General features: G+C 49.7%; 2 long non-coding RNA genes across 2 annotated transcripts in view; both read left to right on the top strand.

The window, feature by feature from the left end:
* The window catches only part of LOC149349572 (uncharacterized), a 25,800-nt gene extending 19,145 nt beyond the window's left edge, over positions 1-6,655 (top strand). Inside the window, exons 2-3 of the long non-coding RNA XR_016289417.1 lie at positions 69-1,039; positions 6,444-6,655. This is a non-coding gene — a long non-coding RNA (uncharacterized LOC149349572). The remainder of the gene's footprint in view (positions 1-68; positions 1,040-6,443) is intronic.
* Positions 6,656-6,749: 94 nt separating this feature from the next.
* On the top strand, positions 6,750-10,393 carry LOC149349571 (uncharacterized). The gene is made up of 3 exons (XR_016289416.1): positions 6,750-7,200; positions 7,865-7,940; positions 9,858-10,393. It is a non-coding gene; the product is annotated as an uncharacterized LOC149349571 (long non-coding RNA).
* Positions 10,394-25,470: the final 15,077 nt, after the last annotated feature.

Raw genomic sequence — 25,470 nt, 5'->3', positions numbered from 1 at the left:
TGCAATGAAGCTTGGAAACATCCGCAACTTCGTTCATGAAGGTGTCTGGGATTTTTCGGTCGTTTCAGGTTGCGAGGCTGAATGCTTGCGCGCCATGCTACTTTCGACGGATGCGACGAGTACGCGACTGCAGTGGAAAGCGAAGATTTTGCCGCAAAGAACTTTCCCCAATTGACTTTTCGACAGTTTGCCTGGCTCGCGAGTGAGAAACCTTGCTCTGTTTTTTTTTTTTTTCATTTCACAGCGTTTCACCCGTGCAACACATCGTAGACTGTGGCAGCACTAGAGGGGGCGAAGATTCATCACTTGAACCTCTTATTTCACTGTGTCGTCACCCGTAGAAGTGCAACGGAGAGCCAGCAGCAACGCCAGTAAGGCGGAAGGTACAACCTGTGGGGAGGGTACAACCGCTGCCGAGCATTCCCGGGACCCCAAGCCGCCGACGACACCGCATCTCCCACGACTGTAGTGGAACCGGACGAGAAAGCCAGGCGCAGCTACGGTAGCATGTCCGTGTTTGCAGCCAAACTGCAGCATTCCGAGAAGGCGCGGAGCCGAAGTGGGGCCTCGACGACAAAAACAACGTATCCCGTTACACGGAGAAACGAAAACGCGGTCCTGGAAGAATGCCCCTCAACGCCACTCGTCTGTGACAGGCGCGTCCATAAATTGTAAGGCCGCGGCTCCACCCCAGGGGGGCCCGGAGCTGAAGAGGCTTGCGCGCCGACCCCAACCGGGAAAAAGGACTGCTTCCAAGCGTCGAGTCGCCGACCATAAGAGGGAAAGGGGGAAGCCAGCGGCCAAGCGTCGAGTGCTCGGCCCAACCGCCCAAGGAGAAGCGCACTGTATTCCGTCCACTTCGGACGTACTATGTATTTCAGTTCAGAATATAATCCTGTTTTTGTTCTCCTAAAAGAATTTGTTTCTTCACTGTTGTAAAATAATAGCGAATCCGCATAGTTTAAAAGTTATCTCCCACAACGACAACCCGCTGCCGTTACGGAAGGAGCATCGCCTCCGAGAACCGCTCGGTGTAATGGTGAATTGGCTGTCGCTGCGCTCCCGGTCACTGCATGCTTACTTTCAACTTCCCTTAAATTTGATCTTATTTCCACTTTGATATTGATCTGTCTTCTGTACGTGTTAATTTACGTTAGAAACCTACGTAATACGATCGAATGTAAATACGCGTGTGTGCGTATATATAGTTACCTCGGCATTTTTATCCCTTGAATTAACGTAATGGCTTGCGCTTGATCTTCCTTGTACACATTCTTTTGTGTTGCTCTTGATTTATATCGTTTCTCTGTCTCATTCGCAACGCGACGGACAGAGAAACATACGTGGCGTTCAGCTTCCCCGTCTGTCGTTTTTGGTGCCACACACCTTCGTTTCCTCCAGAGCGCCGTCACGCGGAACACACGTGCCTGGCCCCGAGGCGCGTTGCTCCGATGGGTCGCAGGCCACCATCTCAATGGAGCCATGGCTCGTGACCTGCAACCCAAGTCCGGCGCTCTTGAAATAGCGCCAAGGTTGGAGGAACGAAGCTGAAAGGGGACCCGCATGGTTGACAGATACGCCTCCGACGGAGAAGGCTTCCGTTCAAGGCCGCAAGCCGCGGCGGAAGCGGCGGGGCTTCGCAAGCGCGGGCGCCCGACCGCGCGCGAGCCTAGGAAATTTCCCTCTGTCGCTGGAGGCTGCGCCGGTTCTGACTGCGGGCTCGAACTGGCCTTGAAACACACGCACCAGATAATAAGAGCGCACAGTGCTAGAGAAATAGCGCGTGTCCGATGGGGAACGCAATAAGAGCCATTCGCGAAACAAATACACGTGCCCCCTTTCACCCGTTGGCATTCATTTAGGCCAATTGCTTTCTGTGCTAACCGTATGGCGCCTCCGACATTTATTACAAGGTAATCCTCAGAACAGGTGGTTCTACATCACAACAACTGCCACTAAATCGCGCTCAGGAGCACAGTTCTCATGCATGCCCCAATAGGAAATTGTCGGAGCTGCTCGCCGTTACGCTGTGCTGCTGCTAATCGCACGAAAGCGGCGATCAGCAAGGCTTGCGTTATCCTAGATCTCAGAGAGGGCATGGCAACAGCGTTTTCCTTGCCGGTGACATGAGGGATGCCGGTTATGCAGTGCGAAATATAGGCCATTTGTGTCTGATCCATGGTGTAAGAATATGTCTGACCTCGCGAAGAGCATAGTAAGCGCTGTTGGGTGTAATGGCGTATGTCAGCGGCTCGTGGCCGGTTGATGAAAAAAAAAAAAAAACTGACGGCGTTCCTGCCAAGCGATGCCGAAAAGGGAACTCTCGTCCGAAGGTGCTGTAACGGCGTTCCTTGAGCGTCATCTCCAGTGATAACAAAGCGCTGGGATGCTGAAATATCGTCAACCAATTGCTGCATTACAGCGCCATGCAACCACAACATCGGATGCGTTGGCCAAAGGTGGGAAAGCGGTCTCCGACGTCGTTGGCGTCTGCTGAGAGAGAATGGCGCTGAGCGTGTCCAAGGAGTCACTTCGTTGTCCGTTGGTGCGTGATTTGGCACGCGACGAAATGATACGATTGGATTCTTGGGCCTCGTGTTACGCGCCGTCACGGTCGGAAAGCCGGCCAACAATGTGTGCCTCGTCTCGCGTGTGTGGCACGGATTTCCATGACGCACACTGGTAGCATCGGTGCAGTGTTTCCGTTTGCTAAGGGGACAGTCTACTATCAAGAACGAGCATAGAAATATTAATGTGAGAGCGTTAAGGAGCTCGTGTCGCAGAAAAGTCGGTGTCGGCGTTGTTCGCGTTGTCGTTGTAACACGAGAACCTCCAAATAAAAAAAACAATTGTGGAGAATCGGGGAAACGAACCAAGGTCTTCCAGACATGCTCGCCCAGTGAGGCGAGCATGCGCAAAACACGCTACGAAGGCTCTTTGGTTCGAACTGAATAAAAGTGGCCCTATAGTGAATGCGTTGTGGTCTTTGACTTCGTCAAGTGTCTTTGTGCACTGATGCGTAAAGGAGTAATAAAGCATTTCAATGGACTGCGATCAGCTGTGGCAAAGCAGTGTCATCTATGTTGTAGAGATGGAAGTAAATGCGAATAGCTAGCGCTGAGGTACGATAGTGGTGTTATGACCGTGTTCGGTTTGAGTTTGGGTTTGTGGAGTTTCACCACGCAGAGGTTGTGGACTGAAATTCGGAGGGCCGGCAGACGAAACCTTTGAAGATGTCAACTGGTCCGCACGCGGAGCCCGGTGATAAAACGATGGCTTCGCCCCTGCGGGTGGCAGCGTGGGTGCAACCTTTGGCGACCTCTTCGGGCTTCAGACGGTCAGGCAGCGGCGACCGCTACTGTGTGCATCATGTTTTGTGCGGGTGTCAACCACTGCGATGTCATGGAATCCGTATCGCCCGAGCTCCTTGATGTATGCGTCTGTGTGCTGTTGAGGTCAACGAATGCTACGCCAACGGAGACGCAGAACTCCATTACGGCCTCTCTTTCCTCTTTCACTCTCAACTTCCTCCCTTCCCTCACGGCGTGGTTGAGGTGTCCACCGATATGTGAGACAGTTACTGCGCCTTTCCTTTCCTCTAAAATCACAATCACAACGGAGGCTCACAACGGCCAATTCAGGGAGCAGCGTCCCTGCAGCCCGTTCGTGATCTCTTCGGGCGGCGATGCGACCGGAACCCGATAACACTGTGACGTTCCACTCTTAAAGGCGAAGCTTAAGCGTCCTCCAATTTTTTGGCCTGTTTTCTTGTAGGTATTTCCCCATTGGGACAATATGGAGAGTAGAAAATATATCAGGGGTTTCTGCGAACACCATAAAAAATTTCTAAAAATGGAGTTCGAACTAGAAAGAAAATAATTTCAGGAACAAAATTTAAGCCGCGGGGGACGTCTGTTGCAATGAAACGCATCCGAATCAGGCATTTAAATAAAGAAAATTTGTTAATTAACGTTTTAATTCGCACAGTCTGGTGCTAAGCCACGGACAAGACGATGCTATAAAAGTTTTTGAAACGCAGAAAATGTGATTCTCTAAAGCTTTCCAACGCGAGTGTTTTTTCTGCGCGAAAACGAAACTGCGCGCCTGAGATGCGCTGAAAGCTCCGGTCCGCTGGTGAGACTTTGCAGTGCCTACTACTGCCTGCACTACTGCACCGCGTGTTATGCCCGAGCACGCATTCCGCCGGCCCCCGTGGAAACCAGCGCCGTGCGCCCGCCATTGCGCAAAGCAAGCCCGGGCTCTCGGACATGTGGCGGCTTGCAGCATGATTCATCCTAGCGCGTTCCTAGCAGTTCCTTCCCCCTCTCCTCGCTAGCGTCGGCTCGAGACTCAACTGACGCTTCGCCGGCAGCCCTTTCCAGGCTGCAAACCTTCAATGGCCGAACCCCTCTCGTCCATTCATCCAATTCAAACAGGGGCCAGTAGCATGACCTGATCGGAGGGTTCAAACGTCTGGCTGCAGCAACCGTCGCCGGAGGCTATAAAAACGAAGCCGGAGCAGCAGGCGGGTAGTAGACGAGACTTCGCGTCAGAGGCGCCCTCCCGGGGCATCGCCCTGCTCGTTTGTGCTAGCCCGTTGTGCTCTCGGCCCTTGTGCCGATTATGTAAAGCCCTTGTACATACTGTACATAAATGTTTCGTTGACTCACCGTCGCCTCGATCGTATCGTCGCTCAGCTCTTTGCAACAGTGGCCGCGGGCTGAGATGCTCCAGTCCCAAGAGTGAGACAGCGGTTGGACGTCCAATCGCAACAGCAGTGGCAGCGGTGGGATGCCTGTTCGTAACACGCGGCACGCATATTCCTTTGTTTTGCCGCTCCGTGCAAGGAAAAGTACAGTCATCGCTAGCTACGTGGTCGTTATTTTTGAGAGTGACGAAGCAAAAGAAAGTGCATGGAGCGATTCGAATTTGGCGCTGAAGTCAATAGAACGCGCACACGGTGGACGGTGCGTTTTCACTGAGACCCCCGCGCACCTAATGCGCTCACTTTTGGCTTTGGACGAAAAAAGAAAGCACCCTATTTCCTCGCGCTGCAGGGCTTTAGAGAATGAGTTTATTTACGTTGCAAAATATGATATGGCATCGTCTTGTCCGTGGCTTCGAATTTGCCATTGGTAGTAACCACGAGACTGTGGTAATTGAAAGTTAGTTAGTAAATCTTAGTTAATTAAGTTGCTAATTTGGATGATTTTTTACCGTAAGTGACGTCTGCCGCAATCGAAAGTTTGTTCTTGAAAATATTTTCTTTCTGTATCGAATCCCCTATTGTTTTGTCTGAATTTGTGGAAGTATCATTGAAAAATTCGGTATATATTAAATTGGTAAAGCCAGAGCCGACTGACGCTGTGCTGTGTTCAGCCTTTGTCTTGCAGTCAGGGTATACACTGCCTGGAGTGGATATATTGAAACTTCAGGCCCCTTATTTTTTTTTTCGCGTGACTTGTCGCCATGTCTTGCACGGTTCAACAGTTCTTTTTATAACATCTTAACATGTATCAAAAAGACAAACAAAAAGACTAAAACAAAACGAAAAATGGCTGGCGGTTTAGCATTGCTAAGCGTGAAATATTGTGCGAAAGCAAGGTTTTTTTGCAGGTGGACACCACCGCCACGTACCTGAAAGCGCGATTGAGGTTTCCACTGACCCAGGGAGCCAGTTACGCGCCTTTCAATTCCTCAAAATCAATGGAGTGTAAACCTTCCGCTGGTTTTGAGGAAAGGAAAGACGCATAACTGCCGCCCCCGACCACTCACAGAGCTATTGAGGTGTCCACTGACCCAGTGAGCCAGTTACACATACTACTCATAGGCTGCGCAGACACAGCTGAAACCCGGGGAGTGCGGCTAGGAGTGTTTTCGCACGATAAAAAAAAAAGGCAGGCTGCCACTATGGAGACAGTGGCGCTGCTATTGACTGCGCTACTGCCGGCAAAAGACGTTTGCGGAGATATGTGATAGATATCACCAGTCTTATTTTACAGATAGTGTTTAAAATCACCGTAATGCTGTAAACTGTTGTTTAAGATAATCTATACATCTGAGTTAATGTTACTGTCATCGTCGCTGACGCGTTTGTGATGGCAGGGTTGCTGATATTGACCAACACGCGAAGGCCACATTCCCATGTCGAAAAATTACGTTTTGAATCGTTCTGCCATGTTTCTCTGCCTACAGAGTGGTATACACTTATTTGTGCAAGAAGCTTTCGATTGCTCCAAAGAAAAAAACGGACGATTGTTCCTTCTAGCAGAAGAACAAAATAGGGTTTAGATGCGCCAGAGATGAAGAAGATGACATCTGTTTGGACGAACTACTGCGTTTCCTGGCCAATCCCCCGCTGTGGGTATGTGCCATTCAGCCCGAGGACATCATCATCATCATCTTCGTGCTGTTTTTTTTTTTCGTTATATGCCATCCCGAAGCTTTGAAACCACGAGTCGACGAGTACGAGCAGCCATTTCTGCGACGCCAGCTGGGACTTAAAGAAGGACACCGCTGAATTTTACGCCTCCAGCAGGCCGAGGCCAACAGGTACGCCCTCGCCATCTCAGAACGGTTTCCTCCAACCGCTGACTGAACTCTGTCTGATCACCTGTTCGAACCTTCCTTGGGCAACAACAGATACACTGCCCCATATCACGGACCAGCTCAATGCTTATTGAGACGCTAGTTATTAATCGAAGGAAACGTTTCATTTTTTCTACACAATGTGTTTCACCAAAGACAGCAGGCAATTTTCAAAAATATGTTTTCTGGGTTCAGATAGCGTTGTTCTGGGTTCAGATAGAGTTCGAATACCAGGGGCGTCCTGGATGTGACACTCTTTCTCTCTATGGGCAGAAGGTCTCTGCGGACCCGCCACCCGCGCTCGCCACAGAGTTCGCGTGCAAAACGGTGCCAGGAGCGTGTTCGATGCAGCAGTAGGCAGCGCGTGAAAGCAATGATCTTGGCGCAATCGCTCGTATCGTGCTCGCGCAGTTTCGCTGTGATGGCGACCTCGTCTGCGATGTTCACCTCGGTCGATATCAAAGGGACGTTGCGTGGAAAGTGCAGCTATGAAGACAAATGAGAATGCGACGGATGCACGAAGGGCCATCATCAACAGCATCGAGCTGTCCTCATATCAAGCAGCTTGGTGCGCGTACTGTGGACGCAGCCCCGTGCAGCATTGTCGGATCGGTGAGTACACCTTTCTTTTATATGTGAAATTCTAGCTCCAAGCTGAGGTTTACGAGTAGAAGATTCAGAGCGCGTAACCGACGGTATGCGCCTGGAAGCTATACTTGCGCTTCGAAAATTCGAACAGTACGTGCTCCCTTTCGCACGATTTCATGTTTAGCTCAAAGCACGCATTCATTTTGGATTGTCACGGAAATGTGTCGCCATGGGGGCCCGTACCTCTGATACTGAGGGGATGCGAAGGGCTTGAAAAGTTTGGGTAGTGAGAAATTACCGGTGCTTTGAACCTATAGGTAACGGAGCTAAGAAAATTTAATTTCGTCAGTTTGTTTCACCGGCATTCCTATAGACTAATTTTGGGGACGCCACGTGTTTCACACGTTGCACCATCACCGCTGCCAAATTGTATTTATTACTGCAGTGTTATATTACGAATGCTAACTTTCCGGATGACAATAGCAGCAGGGCAGCATGATGCTTGTCATGCAATCAGGTGGCGCGTGTACATGAAGTACTGCAGTGAGGACACGTCTGCCGGCCAGCCGCGTCAGCAAGTTTTTGGCTGGCATCATTTGTACGGAATAAATATGATTTCTTATAAAATGTGCTTGATGTTGCCATCTGGGCAAGTGACTACAGAGAGTATGTGGTATTCTGTTGGCAGATATTGAAAATGCAAGCACTCGGGCGGGCCCCCCCTGCGACCGGTGATCGGAACTTTGGCCACAACGTTATACTTGGTAAGCATGGTTTAATTTATCAAAGCATATACCATAACTTAGGTGGTTTCATGTTTTTATAGTGCTTGACACGAAATTTCCTTCGACAATCTTTGCTGCTGCCATTCCAGGCTTTGCTTCTCGTCGTATTTTGTTTTGTTGAATTTTTTCCATCTTATCGTGTTTCGTGCTTATTTACTTTAATTTCGTTTTTACTGGGATTGTTATGCACATACTGCACCTTGGCTCTAGCTCTGTGATCTGCGCTTGGTTGTAATGTCATGCTAGCTGTAGCTGTGGGCTGCTACCGATGACCATTGCAGATGAAACCAGGATGCATGCGCAACTTTTCATGACTCTGTGCTCAACACAACAGTGCAAGTGGCCAGAGAAGGGCCTCGAAAACATGGATCTAAAAGTGGCTATCAAATGCGCGCTCGAAGTCATTGCAACTGAACATGCATGCCACGTGCAAGTCCTCAAAAGTGAGCCGATAATTTGCAAGTAATTCTTAAAAATTGTCGTTTCCGCGCCTCGTGACGACCGCCGGCGCCTGTCGCCAAAACCTACAATGATCCTGGGAGACGAGGCGGGATGCGCGGTCGGCAGGAGCCAGTGGCGGGTCTCCTTTCCATTCCCTCCTCATTGTATAGCCGCAACAGAGGCGCGAGCTGCAAAAAGGAAATATACAACCGGCTCGAGGCAGGTTGGCTGGGTGAAGCTCCGATGTATTAAGCTGAGAGGCAAAATGCGGAGGCCGTTTTTAATCACCAATATCTCTGGTGCTACATATATGCTAGAATGTCAGTATTTCAGCTCTCATTCCCCTTGGTGAACACCATTTCAGTGCTCCTTAAAGGGCAAGGCCTTTGCTTGTGCAAATTCCTGCACTTCTGGTGCTGCTTACTGAAGGTCATCGTGGATATGCTACCTAAAACAGCTCTTCACCATAGATAGAGAGCGACCCAGTTCCTAACTATTCCTGCTGGAGCCGATGGTATTGTAGATTAATACTGTGGCGTTTTCTTTGTGTGCAGTTGGCAATCAAAAGGATGTACAGTCATGCCGGAATGAAACGCGAACAGAGCATGTCAAGAAAACAAAATATTTTACCTGCCTACTTTCAGCTGAAGTGTACAACTAGCCCGATTCATGTGTCTGGTTAAAGGGCCTACTGAAATGCATAATCGAAAATAGGTTGTAAAGGAATATCTCACTGCAAAGCAGAAATGTATGACATATGCGTGTTCGCGTTTCATTCCGGCCTGACTGTACCTGTGCACAGTGGCGTGCTAGAAAATCAAGATGAACAAACTCCAGCTGATGAATTGCCTAGTGAGTATCAATAGACAAGTGCTAAGTGTGGTTGATATGGGAGTGAATACATGGTAGCCAGAAAACATTGCCACATTATCAGCCATTATTGGCCATACCAGCGGTACCTAACCTTTTCATCAGTTTCTTTGTGATTAAATATGGTGTCGACTTGCAACAGCTTCCTTTGGCAACAGACAAATAATTAACGCATGCAGAAACAGAAGAGTTCTTTAATTACTGTGCACATTCTTGTTGCACACAAAAGGTAAGGAAGTGAGATAAGTAGCCCGGTTTTTTGCTGCAGTAGAATGGCAACAGTGAAGCTGTGTCCCTTCTGTCTCCTTCCGTGTTTTTTGCACTGTTTTAAGAACCATGAACCACCATCTAGCCTGCACGTCTACCACTCAGCACTTAAATTTTTAAGTAGACTGTGGTTACCTACATACCTTCTGCAAGACTGAAGAGCATGCCAGCACTACAGAGCTATGAATAATGAAGTCATGCTATGATCTGCTTCTTTTTTATATAATTCAGAATGTTTGTTGGCTGGAGTTCCAGCTGGGCAACAAAATGGTTTATTTGTTACGTTTTTTAATGCTCTGTTCTGTAATTTATTTGTAGGACACTGGTGCAGCACGTGAAGAGGCACCCTGGCTAAAAATATTTTCCTGTCCTGAAGTCCTGAAGAAAGCATTGTGTTTGATGCCACAGCTACACCTGAAAGTGCTCTGCTTCTGTGCATAACTGTCTACAATGTTAAGGACCTTACTTATCTATAAGCATCTGCCCAAACTTCAGGACTTATACAGAGTGCTCTTAAGGAAGAAGTATTTCCTCGATGCTGGGCCAGCAGTAAGCTGCTGAAGATAACTGAGGCAATGAAAGTAAAATAGCCAACCAGGCCTTGCTTTTCTATCTATTTTAACCGCTGCCTTTTGCCAAGCAGCATTTTTTAGTTTTGTGTTGTAAGTGGCACCTCATGTCAGCGTTTCAATATCACTAAAAAGCAAATAGTATTCGGAAAGTGCACTTGCATGCAGAAAAGGTTTCGTCATTGCTGTTTAGAAATGCTGTATCCTGACACTGCATTACTACGTGAAATAAATAATTACACTGAGAATGTGGTTCATTGTACACTCTGCACATGTTTGTTTAGAGGTCCCGTTCATGAGAAAAGGTGGCGTCCATGTCATGAAAAAGCTGGCCCGAATGCCATGGTGGCAGGTGGCAGTGAAATAAATCCAAATAAATTCAATGCAATGGCCACCTGCCTACCATGGCACTGGTTATCAACACATCATTCGAGACAAAGACAGCCTCGTGGAGAAGTCTGTACAAAAATTAGCTGTACGGGAGCTCTAGAAGAGCAACCCGTGTCTCACAAGCACCACCGGTAATTGTGTTCGAATCAGCCACCCGCCGGGGCAGTCGGCATCACCTAACCACTTCGCCAATAGTGATATGAGGATCCAGGAATCTGAATGAGAAGGGTACTTGCGCGCGAGGGACCTCCACTGCTATCGCACAGTACTTTAAGGGTATGTTAAGCGTCGCCAAAGTTTTTTTGAAGCCTGCAGTGCCTTTGTAGCCTTATTAGAGCCTTTTTACTCTGATTCAGTTCACTTTATCTCTAAATCTTGTAAACTTAGCATGTATGTACGTTTGAAAACTACACAGTGTAATATTATCAAAAGAGCACTCTTAGCCCTACTGGGTGCTCTCCAGATTAGCTTGCCAAGCTCAGTATATTGCCACAAAACTGACTAAAATTTTTAAAATGTTGGTGATGTATGCTTTGCATTTTATAAGTGGTGCCCTCGAATTTGTTTGCTCTTGTCTTTGCTTTAAGTAGACCAATCCTTTTCACTCTATAACTGCTTACTGTTCTATTACTGTTTTATCTGGAAGTTGTGTATTATTTCAAGTGCGCCCACCCCTGTAAAAACTCCGGTTGGGGTTGACAGTATATCGAAATAATAAAAAATATGACGAATCGTGTGCCTGATGAATACTGTATACACACACGACGTGGTTTCAGTGCGAAGCATGACATGCATCTGGCATCATTCGCAGGTCCGCTGTTAGAAATATAATACCAATAACCTTCATCCGCTCACCGTTTGTACTTGCGGTGTATTTTTCTGATCCAGTCTTTTTTTTTTTACCCCTAAAGTCCCAGTGTGAAGCTTAAAAAAGAACGTTTTAACCCCTGCCAGAACCTACATCCTCTGCACTCTTTTAACTACATTTCTACCTGGTGCGCATGAATACATTGACCTGTACGACGGTTCAGGGAGCACCACATCGCACAAATCCTTGTAATTTTTTCCTCTTCACACTCCACAAGTAATCTACGACTTCAGCCGAAGCGAGGCTGAAGCTTTTACTTTAAAACCAAACTTTCTTTTATGTCACTGTGCTGATGTTGTGTCATTTGTTCTGTGCATGTATATGTTCAGGCAATAATGAAAAAAAAGTACTTCTAATGTAGTGATTAGTGTGTTCGCTTTGCGTTCTGCGTACTTCGGTTCGAACTTCGCTTGTGTCATTATTGCTTTGCATGTGTATCAAAGTTTGTGTGTGCAGCTCGAACTGATACAGCGTGACCCTAAGAGATCCTCTGGAAGCTAAAATGAAAGCAATCCTGAAAAAAAAAAGTTGCAACGAAAAAAAAGTATTTTTTTCTGAGGCCGTATAAACGGTGGGCCCGCACCGTTTAGTAGGCAGGAAAATTTTGACATCTTCCGCCGCATGCAGGTGTCCTTCTTAATTGGTAGGCCGCTTGGATACGGGTCGCTTAAACACTGTGCCGCTTGAAAGCTGTACCGCCTAAACAAAAGGCCGCTTCCGCTGTGGGCCGTTGAGACGAAATGCTTGCAAGGGTCGGAAAATTTGTCCCGAAGTCCGGGAGCTCCGGGGCGCGTTATACGCGTGACTTGACTAAGAGTGTAGTAATTTAAAAATACTATGTGACAGTTACGGATCCCCCTTGAGCTATGTTACCAGCGATCGATGATCACTGTTACTCTTTGATGGCAGTATTTAAACATAACGGTCAGAAAACAGCTTCAAACTTATAGTCAAGCTGCGGAAGTGAGCAGAGTGGGCGTCGCACGCGCTCTGGCGTCAGTCAGCGGAGGTTCCTCTGTGCTTCTCAATAGCCATTCCATACGCAACACAGCACAGTTTACTGCACAGGTGGCGCGATAGTCTAATACTTGCCAGGCTGGCTTCCAATCTTCTCCCGTATTTTACAACGTACAACCTACGGGGGTTTGACAGTTGGTATTAATATTTAAAAATTCTGTAAGCAGCCCCCGCTGACGTCACCGTGGTGACCATATCGGCTTGCTTGGAGTTCAAAACTAAGCAACGTGCTTGCGAAATGACTTGCTGTTACCAGCACTACAGCAGCTGTGCGTGGCCACAATAGCCACGCGAGTTTCAAAGTGAACCTGATTGCAAACGAGGTCGGCCGCGAACCCATGCGGCCGCACCTGAACTGAAATGAAGGACGGCTAGTTGCACACACAGAGAGTGTTTCACCCAAGACTGTTAGCAATTTTTAAAATTAGGCTGAGTTAGAGGAGCGCACTCTTCGCCATAGCATTGTCCATGGCGGTGTGCATCACAGTACAGCCAGTACGTGTTAACTAGCGTGGTAGTTAACTAATATTCAATGGTTAATTTTTAACTATTACTCCTCTAATTTATTGAGGGGCTTGTATCCCATTCTAACTAATATCTGTAACAGTTTTTAGATTCCCGAAAATACCATTCTCGTCGCCGCTGCAGCAAGAGGAATTCAGGGGCCGCACATGGACGAAAGCGAAACCGCGCGGTCGTCAGAAAGAGCGCCAGTCGCACCGCCTACATTTACTGTATATGCTACCAAAGCTACCTTTGGTAGCATATACAGTAACTCTAGCATCGCCCTGCGAACGCGCGTCGCACAGCGGCGCGGGTGTCACGTGCCCTTTTCACAGCGCCCTTCTGGGAGCGGCGAACACGCGACATGTGCTGGAAATAACGGCGCCTTTGGGAACTTTTCGCGCGAGCGGATGCACCTGGAGCGGAACGCTCCAAGTGCTACTCCTAGGAGCAATGCGGTCGACCGCGACGTCATGGCAGTAGGCCAACGCATTGTTTGGAGGGGGGACCTTCCGAACAGTTTCGGGTATGCACGTGTGCGGCCCCAAAATTCCTCGCGCTGCAGCGGCGGCGCGAATAGCAATTTCGAAACTCTATTGAACTGATATCGATATTTTGTACGGTGGCTGCAAGCCTCTCAATAATTAGGGGCTTAACTTAAACAGTTAAAAAGGTAATTAATTATTATAGTTAACCAGCCTGCTAGTTGCATTGTCTTAGCTCTATCATGATGCATCGCACTGCTAAAAATGCTGTGCCGAAGAAAGCGCTCTTCTAACTAAAAAAATGCTATTTTAAATGTGACTACCAGTCTTAGGGGAAACACCATGTAGAAATCATCACTACCCCCATTCACTCAGTGGTTGGTGATCATCTTCATTTCGACATTTCGTGCATTGCTGGTTTGTCCACGCAGATGTCTATTAATCATTAACCACCTCCCTTTTATTTCAGCACGTTCTGAATGGAAAGTCGACCATACGATCTGTTCGTTCAGCACGAGATGATCGCGGTGGCTGTGTGTGACCAGATTGATGCCGCCCTCAACAACAGTCTTCGGTGCCCGCCGGCTGTGAAGGAGCAGATGTTCAGATACTTCCTGAAGCTCTACAACAGATATGAGGCCATCGTCAATGGCTACCTCCACCTGACGGGCACACAAGTGAGGCATCCTCTAAACCCCGCAAGAGTGGCCACCTGTCAGTTCGAAGCCCTGCTTTCCCGACTGCAACTTCTGAAGAAGGCGGTCCAGAGGAGGAGCGAAAGGACTCTCGTAGGAGATGCGGACCGAGGTCCTGCACAAGTTGTAGCTCTAGGTGATGCTTGGGAGAATGACCCGATAATTTACCACGAGATGATTCAAGTAGATGTGTGTGATCAACTTGAAGGCGCCCTCAGTGGAAGCCTTCGGTGCTCGCCGTCTCTAAAGGAAATTATGTTCAGGTACTTCCTCAAGTTTTACAACAGGTATGAGGCCATCGTTAAGGGCTACCTGCACCTGAGCGGCATACAAATGAGGCATCCTTTACGCGGCGCGACGGTAGATACTTGTCAGTTCGTAGCTCTGCTTTCCCGACTGCAACTTCTGAAGGAGGCGGTCCAGAGGAGAAGGGAGGGGACTCCCGTAGTAGCTGCGGCCCCAGGGCCTGCACAAGTTGCAGAACAAGCTGCGGTTCGGGAGAGTGACCTGTTCGTTCAGCACGAGATGATCAAAGTGTCTGTGTGTGATCAGCTTGAAGCCGCCCTTTATGGCAATCTTCAGTGCCCGCCGGCTTTACTACAGCAGATGTTCAGGCACTTCCTGAAACTTTACAACAGATATGAAGACATTGTTAAGGGATACCTGCACCTGACGGGTACGCAAATGAGGCATCCTCTAAACCCCGCAAGAGTGGAGACCTGTCAATTCGTAGCTCTGCTTCTGCGATTGCAACTTCTGAAGGAGGCGGTTCAGAGGAGAAGCTAAATGGCTGCTGATGAAAATGCTACGCCTGGTGATGTTGAAGCTGCTTCAGCAATACCGAGACGGCCGTAAGCGTCGGAGGACAGCCTCTTCGACATTACATGGATCTCGAGGACTTCTGCATCGAAGTTTTCTTTGGAACAAACTAAGTAAACTACACAGCAGACTGAGAGACCTGTCATCGACATTAGACCTTCGTGTGCTTCTTGTTTTTGACGGGGAGTTCTGTACTGTTAGCAGGACGAACGGGGTTAGTGTCGCAGTATGTCGAAATCAAAACACCGACTGAAAATCGCTTAGTTTAACTTCAAACACTAGTCGCTGAGAAAGGCACTTGGGATGCACCTGACACTGGTGGGTCTGATTAATGGCGAGCCTGGATCAGTGGAGAGGGTGCAGTGGAGAAACGCGTTCTTTGCTCACATTTTGAACCATGGACTGTGAATATTTTCGAAAACTAGTACCTAATGTACTAGTTTCTGGCTCGCAACACACTACTCGCAACATATATGATGTATTCGCATTATCAGTTGCTTACACCCTTTGTTGTGACGTATTCCAGCTGGCTCATTTAAACGCCGTTATGCAGTCGAGCCCACTTAAACATCCGCAGTTATAACGAACGCTCGCTTATTACAGACAAGGGCGGTGCTACCGTCAAAATTAGGGCAATGGCACTGCGTCTCAGAGACAACGAACAACTGTGCCGCACCACTCGGTTATTGAGAACGAAGGGGTGCCGAAACTCGCTGCCGCAGTCGAAAAACTCCCCCAAGCGCTGAGATTGGATAGCGTCTCCCAACCTACGCGACACTGTCAAGATATAAAGTGGCGACTTAAGAATCAAGTAAAAAAGGTGGAATTGAAGTAAGCGCCCGCCAAGCGCACGCTGATGGGTTACAAGGCCTATAAGGTCAACCAGCTGGTGCGTGTCTGTGCACTGGCTGGGTAAAGCGCCCAAGGTGGAAGCAGAAGCATGGCTGGCGCCGTAAGGGAAAGCGTTGAAAGCGGACTTCTACGCATGGTCGCCGATCAGCCAATGAAATCAATTTGAGACGTTTGAATACCAGTCACGTGGCATGCGTCGCCTGCCTGGCCTGTCCAGTTGGCTGTCCACATTCTGCGCTGCTACAGCGTGCTGGCCGTGCTTTGCGCTAGCTTCGCCGCCGCATAGGCCTATAGGAACGGTAGATGTCTAATCTTTCCTTCCTCTGTGATGTCCAAAACCCGTATGAGCAGACGCATGCGTATTTTTGGCGATGCCTCGTTGATGTATAGATCATTTCTTTGGTACAGATGTTGATGCCGTCATCGCAGAGCTACGAATAGAAGAAACAAGTGTACGCAAGGCATGGGCACCTGACCACGGAGGGAGGAAAACTCAGGAGAGGCCCTCGCTATCCGAGCCGCACGCCAGAAAATGTGCCGGAAGTCACACGCTTCGGCAAGGACTATTGGGAGTCTTTGGCCGACGGCGCAGCCAATAATAGCGCAGAACGCAGCGACGTCGTCTGCTGCAACACCTGCTGCGCATGCGCAAGCGCGCTGAGACGGCGGCCAAGTAGGGGGGGGAGCCGGCTTCAGAAATTGTGACGTAACCGCTTCCTGAGTTCTTTCCTTCCTCCATGGCACCTGACATTCGCCGACGCGCGACCTTGTGTTCTGCGCATGCGTGCAGCCATTTCCGGCTGATGTGGGAGCTTTTTAAACAGCAAATTTGGACGAAATATTTAAAAATGCAACCTAAAAGGTGACGCAGATTGACCGCGGATTAATTGCTTTGCGCGGAAATAATTGTAGGGACATAAAAAAAAAGACGGGTGAAAAACATATTTCGAGAGACTGGTTTAAAAGGCGATTTTGGCTCAAAAGCACCTCAGAATGCTTCCTATATATAAAAAAAAAAAACAGGCTCGAACCACTGTCCTACGCGCTCGAAAACACGGTATTTATCCATTGCGCAACATGATCAAAAAATGGCGGCTTGTAATTGTCTTGCCCGCTCTAAAAAATACTGCCGTATATTCGCGCATGTGCACAGCAGCAAATCGCGCTTTGGCGAGCTTCTGTAGTGTGGGCACTCCTCTGCGGCCAGGAATTTGATGATGAGGGGGATGATGATGACGATGAGGGTGACGCCTACCAGCAGTTGCCATGAACGTTTCAACGGCGATCAGTTATATCGCGTCCCTAAAGCAGCTCGTTGGCACCAATGGTCTCGACGAGGAACCGGGTTGGAGAGCTTGGAGAAAGCCGTGGTGTGGAAGGAGACCACATCACAGCTCTCAAGAAGGAGACGCGCGTAACGCACAGTTTTAAAGAAACTAGCTGCCGCTTTTGCCTTACTTTGTATTAAGGCGAAATCCTTTAATGCCTCATACTGTAGTTTGCAGCCGTGTCGGCAGATGTGTTGGCAGATGTGTCCGCGTTTTGACGGGTGTCCACCGAGATATATGAGACAGTTACTGTGTGATTTCCTTTCCTCAAATACAATTTTCAGTTTCTTCATTACGGCCCCTCTTTCTTCTTTCACTCCCACTTCCTCCCTTCCTGTACGGTGCGGTTAAGGTGTCCACCGAGATGACAGAGAATTACTGCGCCATTTCCTTTCCTCAAAAAGCGTTGCGTCCAAAGGGCAAGGCATCGCGCCGAACGGGTGGTGGCGTTCCGTGGACTCCCTGGCAGCGCTACAACACGCTGTCGCGTTCCACTCCTAAAGGCGAAGCTTAAGCGTGTAGGGTCTGCTCGCGGGCAGGTCAAATCTCGCGCCGCTCACCGCGGGTAGCCTCGGATCCCTTCTTCCCGAGTGGTGGGGCGGGGGGAGCGAGGCTAGGAGAAAGCCTTCATAAGGCACGACCGGGAAGGCCCGCGCCCTCTCGCTCTCGGACCAGCTCCCCCGACACCTGACCCCGCTGCCCCAACGACGACCGACCTGCCATGTGAGAATAAACCGTTTGTACAAAGACCTGCCTCGAGTGACTGCCTGTGCGGCCCCGCGCAGAGGAATCGCCCACAAGCGTCATTAATTAGCAGTCATTTAGTAATTAGTCATTAATCAGTAATTAGTCGTTAATTAGTAATTTGTCATTACTTCGTCATCAATTATGTGTGACGTCGTCCAGTGGTGACGCCACCAGTGTCACAGAGGCAAAGTGGTGCGGAAAAAGCTTTCGCCTCTACGCACTTTCCACAGTCAAAGTGCCCCCTTAATTTTTTTTGGCTTTAATATGTGAAGTCCAGTTACTACGAAGGTCGGATACAACGAACTGAATCCGGGCAACCGCCAGGTTCGTTAAAAGTGCGCTCCACTGTATTACTATTGTATTTTGTTCATTGTTTTTCTTGTGTGATGTTTCCCTCCTATGCCCACATGGACCTTTAAGGTAAATAAATGAAAAAAAAAAGTGCTGTCACATCGCTTAACGCAGACGTTACCACCATATTGGGCCAGAATGTTCTCGTTTTTTTTGTTTTTTTTTGCCCTGGTAAATTCGCTGAGCAGCAAGGATGTGCTATGAATAATGTTTCTGTACCGACAAATGGTCACAGTCAGGAATGCAGGTTGATGCAGTTCGTGTTTCAACGCGGCACCGGGATTACTGAAACTTCACTAACCTTAGCTTATGAAAAGAAAGCAAAAGAAAATCGTTAATATTTAAACTCTTGAAAAGCGGAAAGCACTGCCAGCCGCTTTCCTCCGCAATCTGCGATCGACCGCAGCTGCTCCAGAAAACGAAGGCGCCCACCACTCATTTTAGCGAGGTTTTGCCGGGCTTTCGGGAAAATCGGACGCCGCAGCACGCTCCCGCGACCGTTGCTCAAGTGAAAGGAGTTCCCGAAGGAATCTTCTCAATGTTCGTGCATATTCGCGCTAAAAATGCAAGACGCTGGAAAGGCTCAACGTTCAAGCAGCGGCTTTTGCCTTCGTGGTTTGCCAGGTCACTCCAAGCTGTGGTAGGTCGCCCCCCCGTGAAGAAAGAGCCCCGTTTCCTCTACCTCCTTCGTATCTGTACATTGCAAGCGTATATATACTCTCGACTTCTCGCCTATCTCGAGCTGCTTTGGGGGCTTATCGCGAAAGCTGCGCGTGACTATGCTCTCTCAAGGCTGTGCAAGAAGGAGCCGCGTGCAGTTCTGTCCCCTCGTCTTCAATGACGGTGTACCTTATATCGGCGTGAGGGAGAGAGCCAGCGAGCGTCGCAGAGGACGCGGCATTTCGCAAGGCTCGTGGAGCACTCCACCGAACGCTGTTACGCGTGCATTCAGGCGATTCAGCTCCAAGCGGAAAAAGAGGAGGCACGCGATTTACAAGAGCAGCGCGTTGAGAGGAACGTATGTCGAAGGAACGTGCAAGCTTGCGCTCCACGCCGCTAAGGCCTGGAAAGTTATCCAGCGCCGCAGGGCCCTTATCGGGACGCCGGAAATTGCCGAATGAGTCAAGCTGCGATGGCGCCTGACTTGACTGAAGAGATGTGAACTACGCATTCTAAGAGGCGGATAAGAGTGATGATGTTTGAGTCCGGCGGCGGCATTTTGACGAGGGGATTTTTGTTCGTTGGTACGAGGGTATTCCGCCCTCACTGGCGTGGCATACAGGAGTCACGCGTGCGCCGATTTGAGGTATACGTCCACAGTTGGGTCCCTCCATACTTTTACAGGACCACACTCTGCAAACTTAGGAGGGTAGATGTGTAGGCCAGTTGGTGAGACATGAAGGAGCTAGACACCGCAGCGGACACGGGACAGAGACACCGCCCTGTGTCGTCTTCTTTCTCTGTCCCGTGTCCGCTGCGGTGTCTAGCTCCTTCATGTCTCTGCAAACGTATCATCCCAAAAGCTGCTATATATGACGAAACTGTTGTTGTGGGCTGCCTATAGTCAAAGAAGTATTTTCTGTGTTCTAGTCAGATGACTTTTTGCGAACCTTTTAGTCATTAGCGATGCATGAAAAAGTAAAGCGGAAATACAGAAAGGCGTTCGGAAAGAACGCGCATAGTTTCCCGCGTCTTCGTGCAAATCAGTCGTTCGCTACATAACCATCTTTATTCAGGCTCCATGCTGGCACGTTCCAGCTTGTCGGCAACGGCACACGGGCTGCTAGTGCAAGTCAACGTTGAGATAAATAAAAAGTCGACAAGAGATGGAGTGGGGTCTAGACTGCTCTTTGACTGCGATAAACGGCTCCTTCGTGGGCACCCTCATTCGCGAGCTCTCCTACAACCCCGGAACGAAAAAAAAAAGAGAAAAGAAATGAAACGGGGGCAGGGTGGAGATAAACCGGCATCGCTCCAACTTTTCTCGGCCGCTGCTCAATGGCTAATTTGATATCGCGCTCGTGGTCACGCGCATCGGGCGTCCTCTGTGCGCCCTCGTAACCGGTTGGCGCCGGCGTTCTCCGGGACGGCTCCATTGCGACGCGCGCAATTTCGCCAGCCGCGCGCGGCCTTTGTCCCGGCGGTCACAACGGTCTCGCAACCCTTGCATCGGCCCCCGCTGCTGCTCCCTTGTTCTTCGCCTCCCCCCTCCCTGCGAGCCCTTATCGCGAACTTATCGAATCCGGCCAAGTAACCGGCAAATGCTCCAAAGAACAAGGTCATAATGCTCCGGCGCTTTTCACTTTTGAGGCTTATTTTCATCTCGCACACCTCGCCAGCTTGTTGCGCAATCTCCACGAAATTCCTCGTGCTCGTGACTGCTCTCAGGCGCTATCTTTAGAGGCAGCTGTTGCGTTCCTCGAATTCCCCGAGGGAAAATCCAGAGATGGGACGCAAGTGATGCCGTGTACGCTATCAACAGACGCATGCCTCGCAAACTGATCATTGGCCTCCGGCTTAATGCGTCAACAGATATTCCAAGACCACGACAGGGTCGTCTAATCGTATATAAAAGGAGGTCTTAGCCTGTATGCTCACGGAACCTGCCACTAATTTAAGAGGGCCATATGGGCTTACCCACGCGCAGCAAGTCAGAAAAAAAAAACCAGAACACTAGAGGAATAATGAAAAAAAAAATTTAAGGGCAATTACGATTCTCTCAAAAGCAAAATTTTGGCGCAGCTCTGTCAGTGTCTCAGGCTCTGTAGGCTCATTGTTTCGCTTTGCTGGGTAGTCGGCATGCCTGGCGACGATATTAGTTCGACAGCAGTATTAGTTGAAGAAGATGACGATGTGCAACGCACAGCGCGAGAGTGCATGTCGCAGTTTAAAACGAAGCGTGATCGGGTGGTGGTGGTGAAAACATTTATTAGGAAGGGACAGGAGGCATGCTTGGATCAACCCGTGAGGGGACGATCCTTACAAGCACTAGGTGCGGCGATAGTGCTCTCGTGCAGTGGCCCAGCGAAGCTGATTTGTTCGCGGCGCCGCGGGTTCGAATCCCAGTCACGGCGAAGTTTATTTTTACTTATTTAAGGTTTGGTTCGGTTACACCGACGGCGGCGACGTGGCCCAACCCACGAACGGGCGCTTAAGAGCTGCGCTCTAAAAGGGAGCGGCCGAGTTAATCGGCGTAAGCCGGCGGCTGCTTTACGCTGACGCTTCCTACGCTTTCCCTCCAGCGCGGCCTCCTCGCGCGAACGTCGTCCGAGATGACAGTCCCGGAAGTTGGAGGTTCGCCCTCAACGCGTTGTCGCCGGCGCCGCTCTCGCTTCTGCGAGGTCTTGGACGACCGCCGTTCCTCGGTCTGGCTACGCCGACGATCGGCATCTCGCTCGGCAGCGAGCACCTTACGAAAAGGGCAGCTGCTGCGCCATCAGAGCGCACTGGTTTTCGGTTTGTTATATTGTGCCTCCGGCCGCTCGCAGAGGGACTCTTGACTGAGCTCCCTCTCACCGAGCACTTCGCTTCCGAGCTGCAGCCGCTCGGGGAAGAGAGAAACAAGGAACCAATTAGACCGGCCCACGTTGCCGATTTTCTTCCCCTACTTCTTCCCTTATTTCTCCCATCCCTGCCCCTCCATTCGTTGCCTCATCTTTCTCTCCTGGACGCTTCAATCGGTGACCTTGGACGGGATTCATCCACGCGACGCCTCGAGGTGGGCTCCGTACAACGGCTCATGCCTTAAGCACGAACAGTAGCGGACAGTAGCCACTGCATGCAAACCGTGAAGGCGTGAACGAGGCCTCGTAGCTGAAGTATTTTTGTTCCCCTCAGTCTTCAATGTTTGTAGAACCAGTTTTGTCCTCCAATTCCTGTTTGGACATGTGTATCTTCTATTTTGGTGTCATAATTTTGTCCTGTAAAATGTCCCGCCTTTCTTCAGAGCGAACAGCGTCTTGGTAGTGCATTTTTTACTCTAAGCCACTACGGTGCCTCAGTGGTTGCGGCTGCTGACCCGAAATACTCGGGTTCGATCCCGGCCGCGGCGGTCGCATTTCGATGGAGGCGAAATGTTAGAGGCCCGTGTACTGTTCAATGTCAGTGCACGTTTTTAAGATCACCAGGTGGTCGAAATTTCCGGAGCCCTTCGCTACAGCGTCCTTCATAACCTGAGTCCCTTTGGGACGTTAAATCCCCATACATAATAAATCAAATTTTGTATTCTTTTTCCACGTGTTTCATTTGCGATTATATCTCTCTGTTTTGCTTCTACTGACATTAGACGGGTTGAGGGCAATTCAAGTTGCCGTTTGCAACTTTTTTTTTTCTTTAATCTGCCACAGAACTGTACATTTTATGTAAATCATTCATTCGTAGTAAAGGGCGTGGATTTGAGGCAACTTAGGATGTGATGTTTCGTGAAATTCCAAGTGGTATACTGGTGAAAAAAGGCCAGCATCACTGTTGGCGTCATCGTCATTGTCAGCCAAACTTCGTCCACTGCAGGACAATGGCCCCTCCCTCTCGCTTCCAATTAACCCTGTCCTGCGCCGTCAGCGGCAACTGTATTCCCTCAAACTTCCGAATTTAATGTGCCCGCGTAACTCTCTGCTGCGCCCGTCTACCTCATCGTGAAATACACACTGTCATCCTAAGTAACTACCACTTATTTGTTCACGACATGCCCGGCTCACGATCATTTCTTCGCTTAAAGTTACCCCTATTATTTTCCTTTCCGTAGCTCATTGCGTTGTTCAGAAGTGACTTTCGTGTACCTCCAAGTTATTGCCCCATAGGTGGGCACTATCGAGATACAACTATTATATACGGTACCTAGCTCTTGATGGAAAATATACTTTGTCCCATTTAAAGCCATGCTTTACGCACCGAATCGAACTCCGGTGCGTACCACAGGCCGAACCACTGTCTTTCTGTCGTCCTTCAATCGTCGCCACACATGAGGCATGCCCTGCGTGACTCGGGGAAGCTGAGCCACATAACCTTTCAGTCACCGAACAGATGTCGCTTCGGTCGGGCTGCGCGGGCTGGGCGGTATTACTTTTTATTTATTTTTATCTGCCCTCCCTACTTTACGTCGTGGGTGCAGGAAACCTTTTCATCGCGCCAAGTCGGCATTCGTCGATCGTGTTCTCCGTGACGACACTCGCCAAAAGCGTTCCGGCATGGCCCGAAGCAACGTAACCGACTCATTCATGCGCTCCGCTCGTATCCCCGCGGTTCGTAGCGGGAGCGAGCGGAGCTACAGGCGCAGTCGTCAGCGGCCTTGGCGCTTTCCGGGACCGCAGCGTGGTCTAAAGTATCGCACATCGGCGCCGAAGGGTGTCCGGTCAGCGCGGCTCACTTGAGTCAAGGTCCGGGGTCAATGCCGAATGCCCTTATCGCGGGCCGCATAGCACGCGCGCGCGACTCGGAAACGTGTGCGGCTTGATAGCTTTGATACATCGCACCCCACCTCTCCCCTCGAACGTATCGCGCCCCTTATAGCTGCTGGCGTTGCGGATCCCTTGTTACCCCGATAGGCGCACGGGACCGATTCCGTTCCAAGTTGGCCCGATAAGGCTCTGTCATTCTGCTGTCGCTTATTGCGCTGACTGTTACGCGATCTGAGCAGGGCTGTTGCGCGACCAGGCGGAAACCATCGGGTCCAAGTAGCTTAGAGCACGTGACATCATTGTCAGCGTAGCGTAGAATTAGTCGTGGCTGGAGCCTTTCCTGGTACTTGTGCAACGCTGGCTGCCCCCACTTGCGTTTATTTGCAGCAATGGGAAGCTTCTTGTGACTGAATAACGTTGGTTGTACATGTCACCCCTTCGCTACCCACATAAGGTGCCACCCACTAAGAAAAAGAACACTTCTCAGGTGCAGACGAAATGAAGGTACAAAAATCTTATGGCAACGATGGAAGTACTAAACATGCGCCAGAGGGAATTTCTTGGAAATTATGCGCCCTTAGGCACGCCCGAAACAACGTAAATTAAGGCATCGCTAAAAGTCTGAGGAAGTGAACAGATCAAAAGCACATACTGCAGGGGTGCATTAAATGTGGAAGGGGAAGAGGAAGGGAAATGACTGACGCGAAGCTGGTGGTGATCCAACGTTTCATGCCTGGCGCACATTTTCACTTGCATTGCACCATCTATCCAGAACTGGAGACATTAGAGTCGGCCAACAAACATTTCTGGATGCACCTCAGCGTGCACGTTCTTCAGGATCGACACTACAGAGGTCCTTTGTTTGCCTTATGTAGTGGCGGCCCTTGACCAGGGACCAGGCATCAAGTGAGGCAGTGTCTCATCACTCGATACAGCTATCCACTAATGCCGGTATGCCCATCAAGAGCCGAAACTGGGCTCTCCACATTTCTCTGTTTTAATTGTCTGATCTGTCTGTATTACCTAGCGCGCAATTAAAAAAAAGTAAAGCGTTGCAGTCGTTCACGTTGTGCACATTCTCTGAGGCGATGAATGTGTCCTGTGGCACCTCTTTGCGGTCAGGAAAATCTGGATTGTATTTCCTATTCCCTGTGAGCTCGGCTTCAGGATTGCCGTGCATAGAGACACGACGATGTATCGAGCCTCCGCGCTTACGGCGCTGAGGTAGTGTACCAATGAACACAGCGCGCCGTGGAGTGTATATATTTAGTTCACGTTAACACGTTTTTACCAACGGAGGCTCTACATTGTTTAGCACTGAGAAGTATCCGCCGCTTCTCCCCCCTCACGTCTGCTCAGACGCGTGCCTCCTTCAACGGCACATCTGCAACTGGGATGAGAGGAAACGCGAAGCGCAATCACGGAACTCGTACTCTTTTTCAGTTTTCGCGTTCATACGGCATGAAGAGAAGACTGAAGCCTCCGGGCCCCATTATCAATTCCATCTTTGCCAGACAAAGTGGCCATCCCCCCTTTTATCCATCATCGGGCTCTGATGTGGGTCTCACAGGACGTCCCAAGCGTTTCAGTGCTCTGCAGAATGGGCAGCGGTTTTCTTCTCAATCTCTAAAGCTTTGAAGCGGCAGGCAGGCTGCGAGCAGCACCAAATGGTCCAGCCTCAGCAACCGTCATGCGCGCGGGCTATGTTTGACAAGGCCACGGGCCAGTCGCCTGGCTTTGATGCAAAGCACGGCCAGCGGAAGAGCTTCAAGCGAGAACAGAGTCGAGCAAGACGGTGGCGACCGCCCTGCGCCCATAAGTGGTCCGTCTGGGCCATCCGCGATATGCGCTCTTGCGCGTGCTAACGCTTTCTAGCAAAAGGGACTAACAGGTTTCACCCACCGGAGGCG

Source organism: Amblyomma mixtum, chromosome 3, assembly GCF_055824585.1.
Source record: "Amblyomma mixtum isolate Tamu chromosome 3, ASM5582458v1, whole genome shotgun sequence".
NCBI lineage: Eukaryota > Metazoa > Arthropoda > Arachnida > Ixodida > Ixodidae > Amblyomma > Amblyomma mixtum.
Note: the sequence above shows the minus strand (reverse complement) of the source record. Positions and strands in the feature narration are given on the sequence as shown.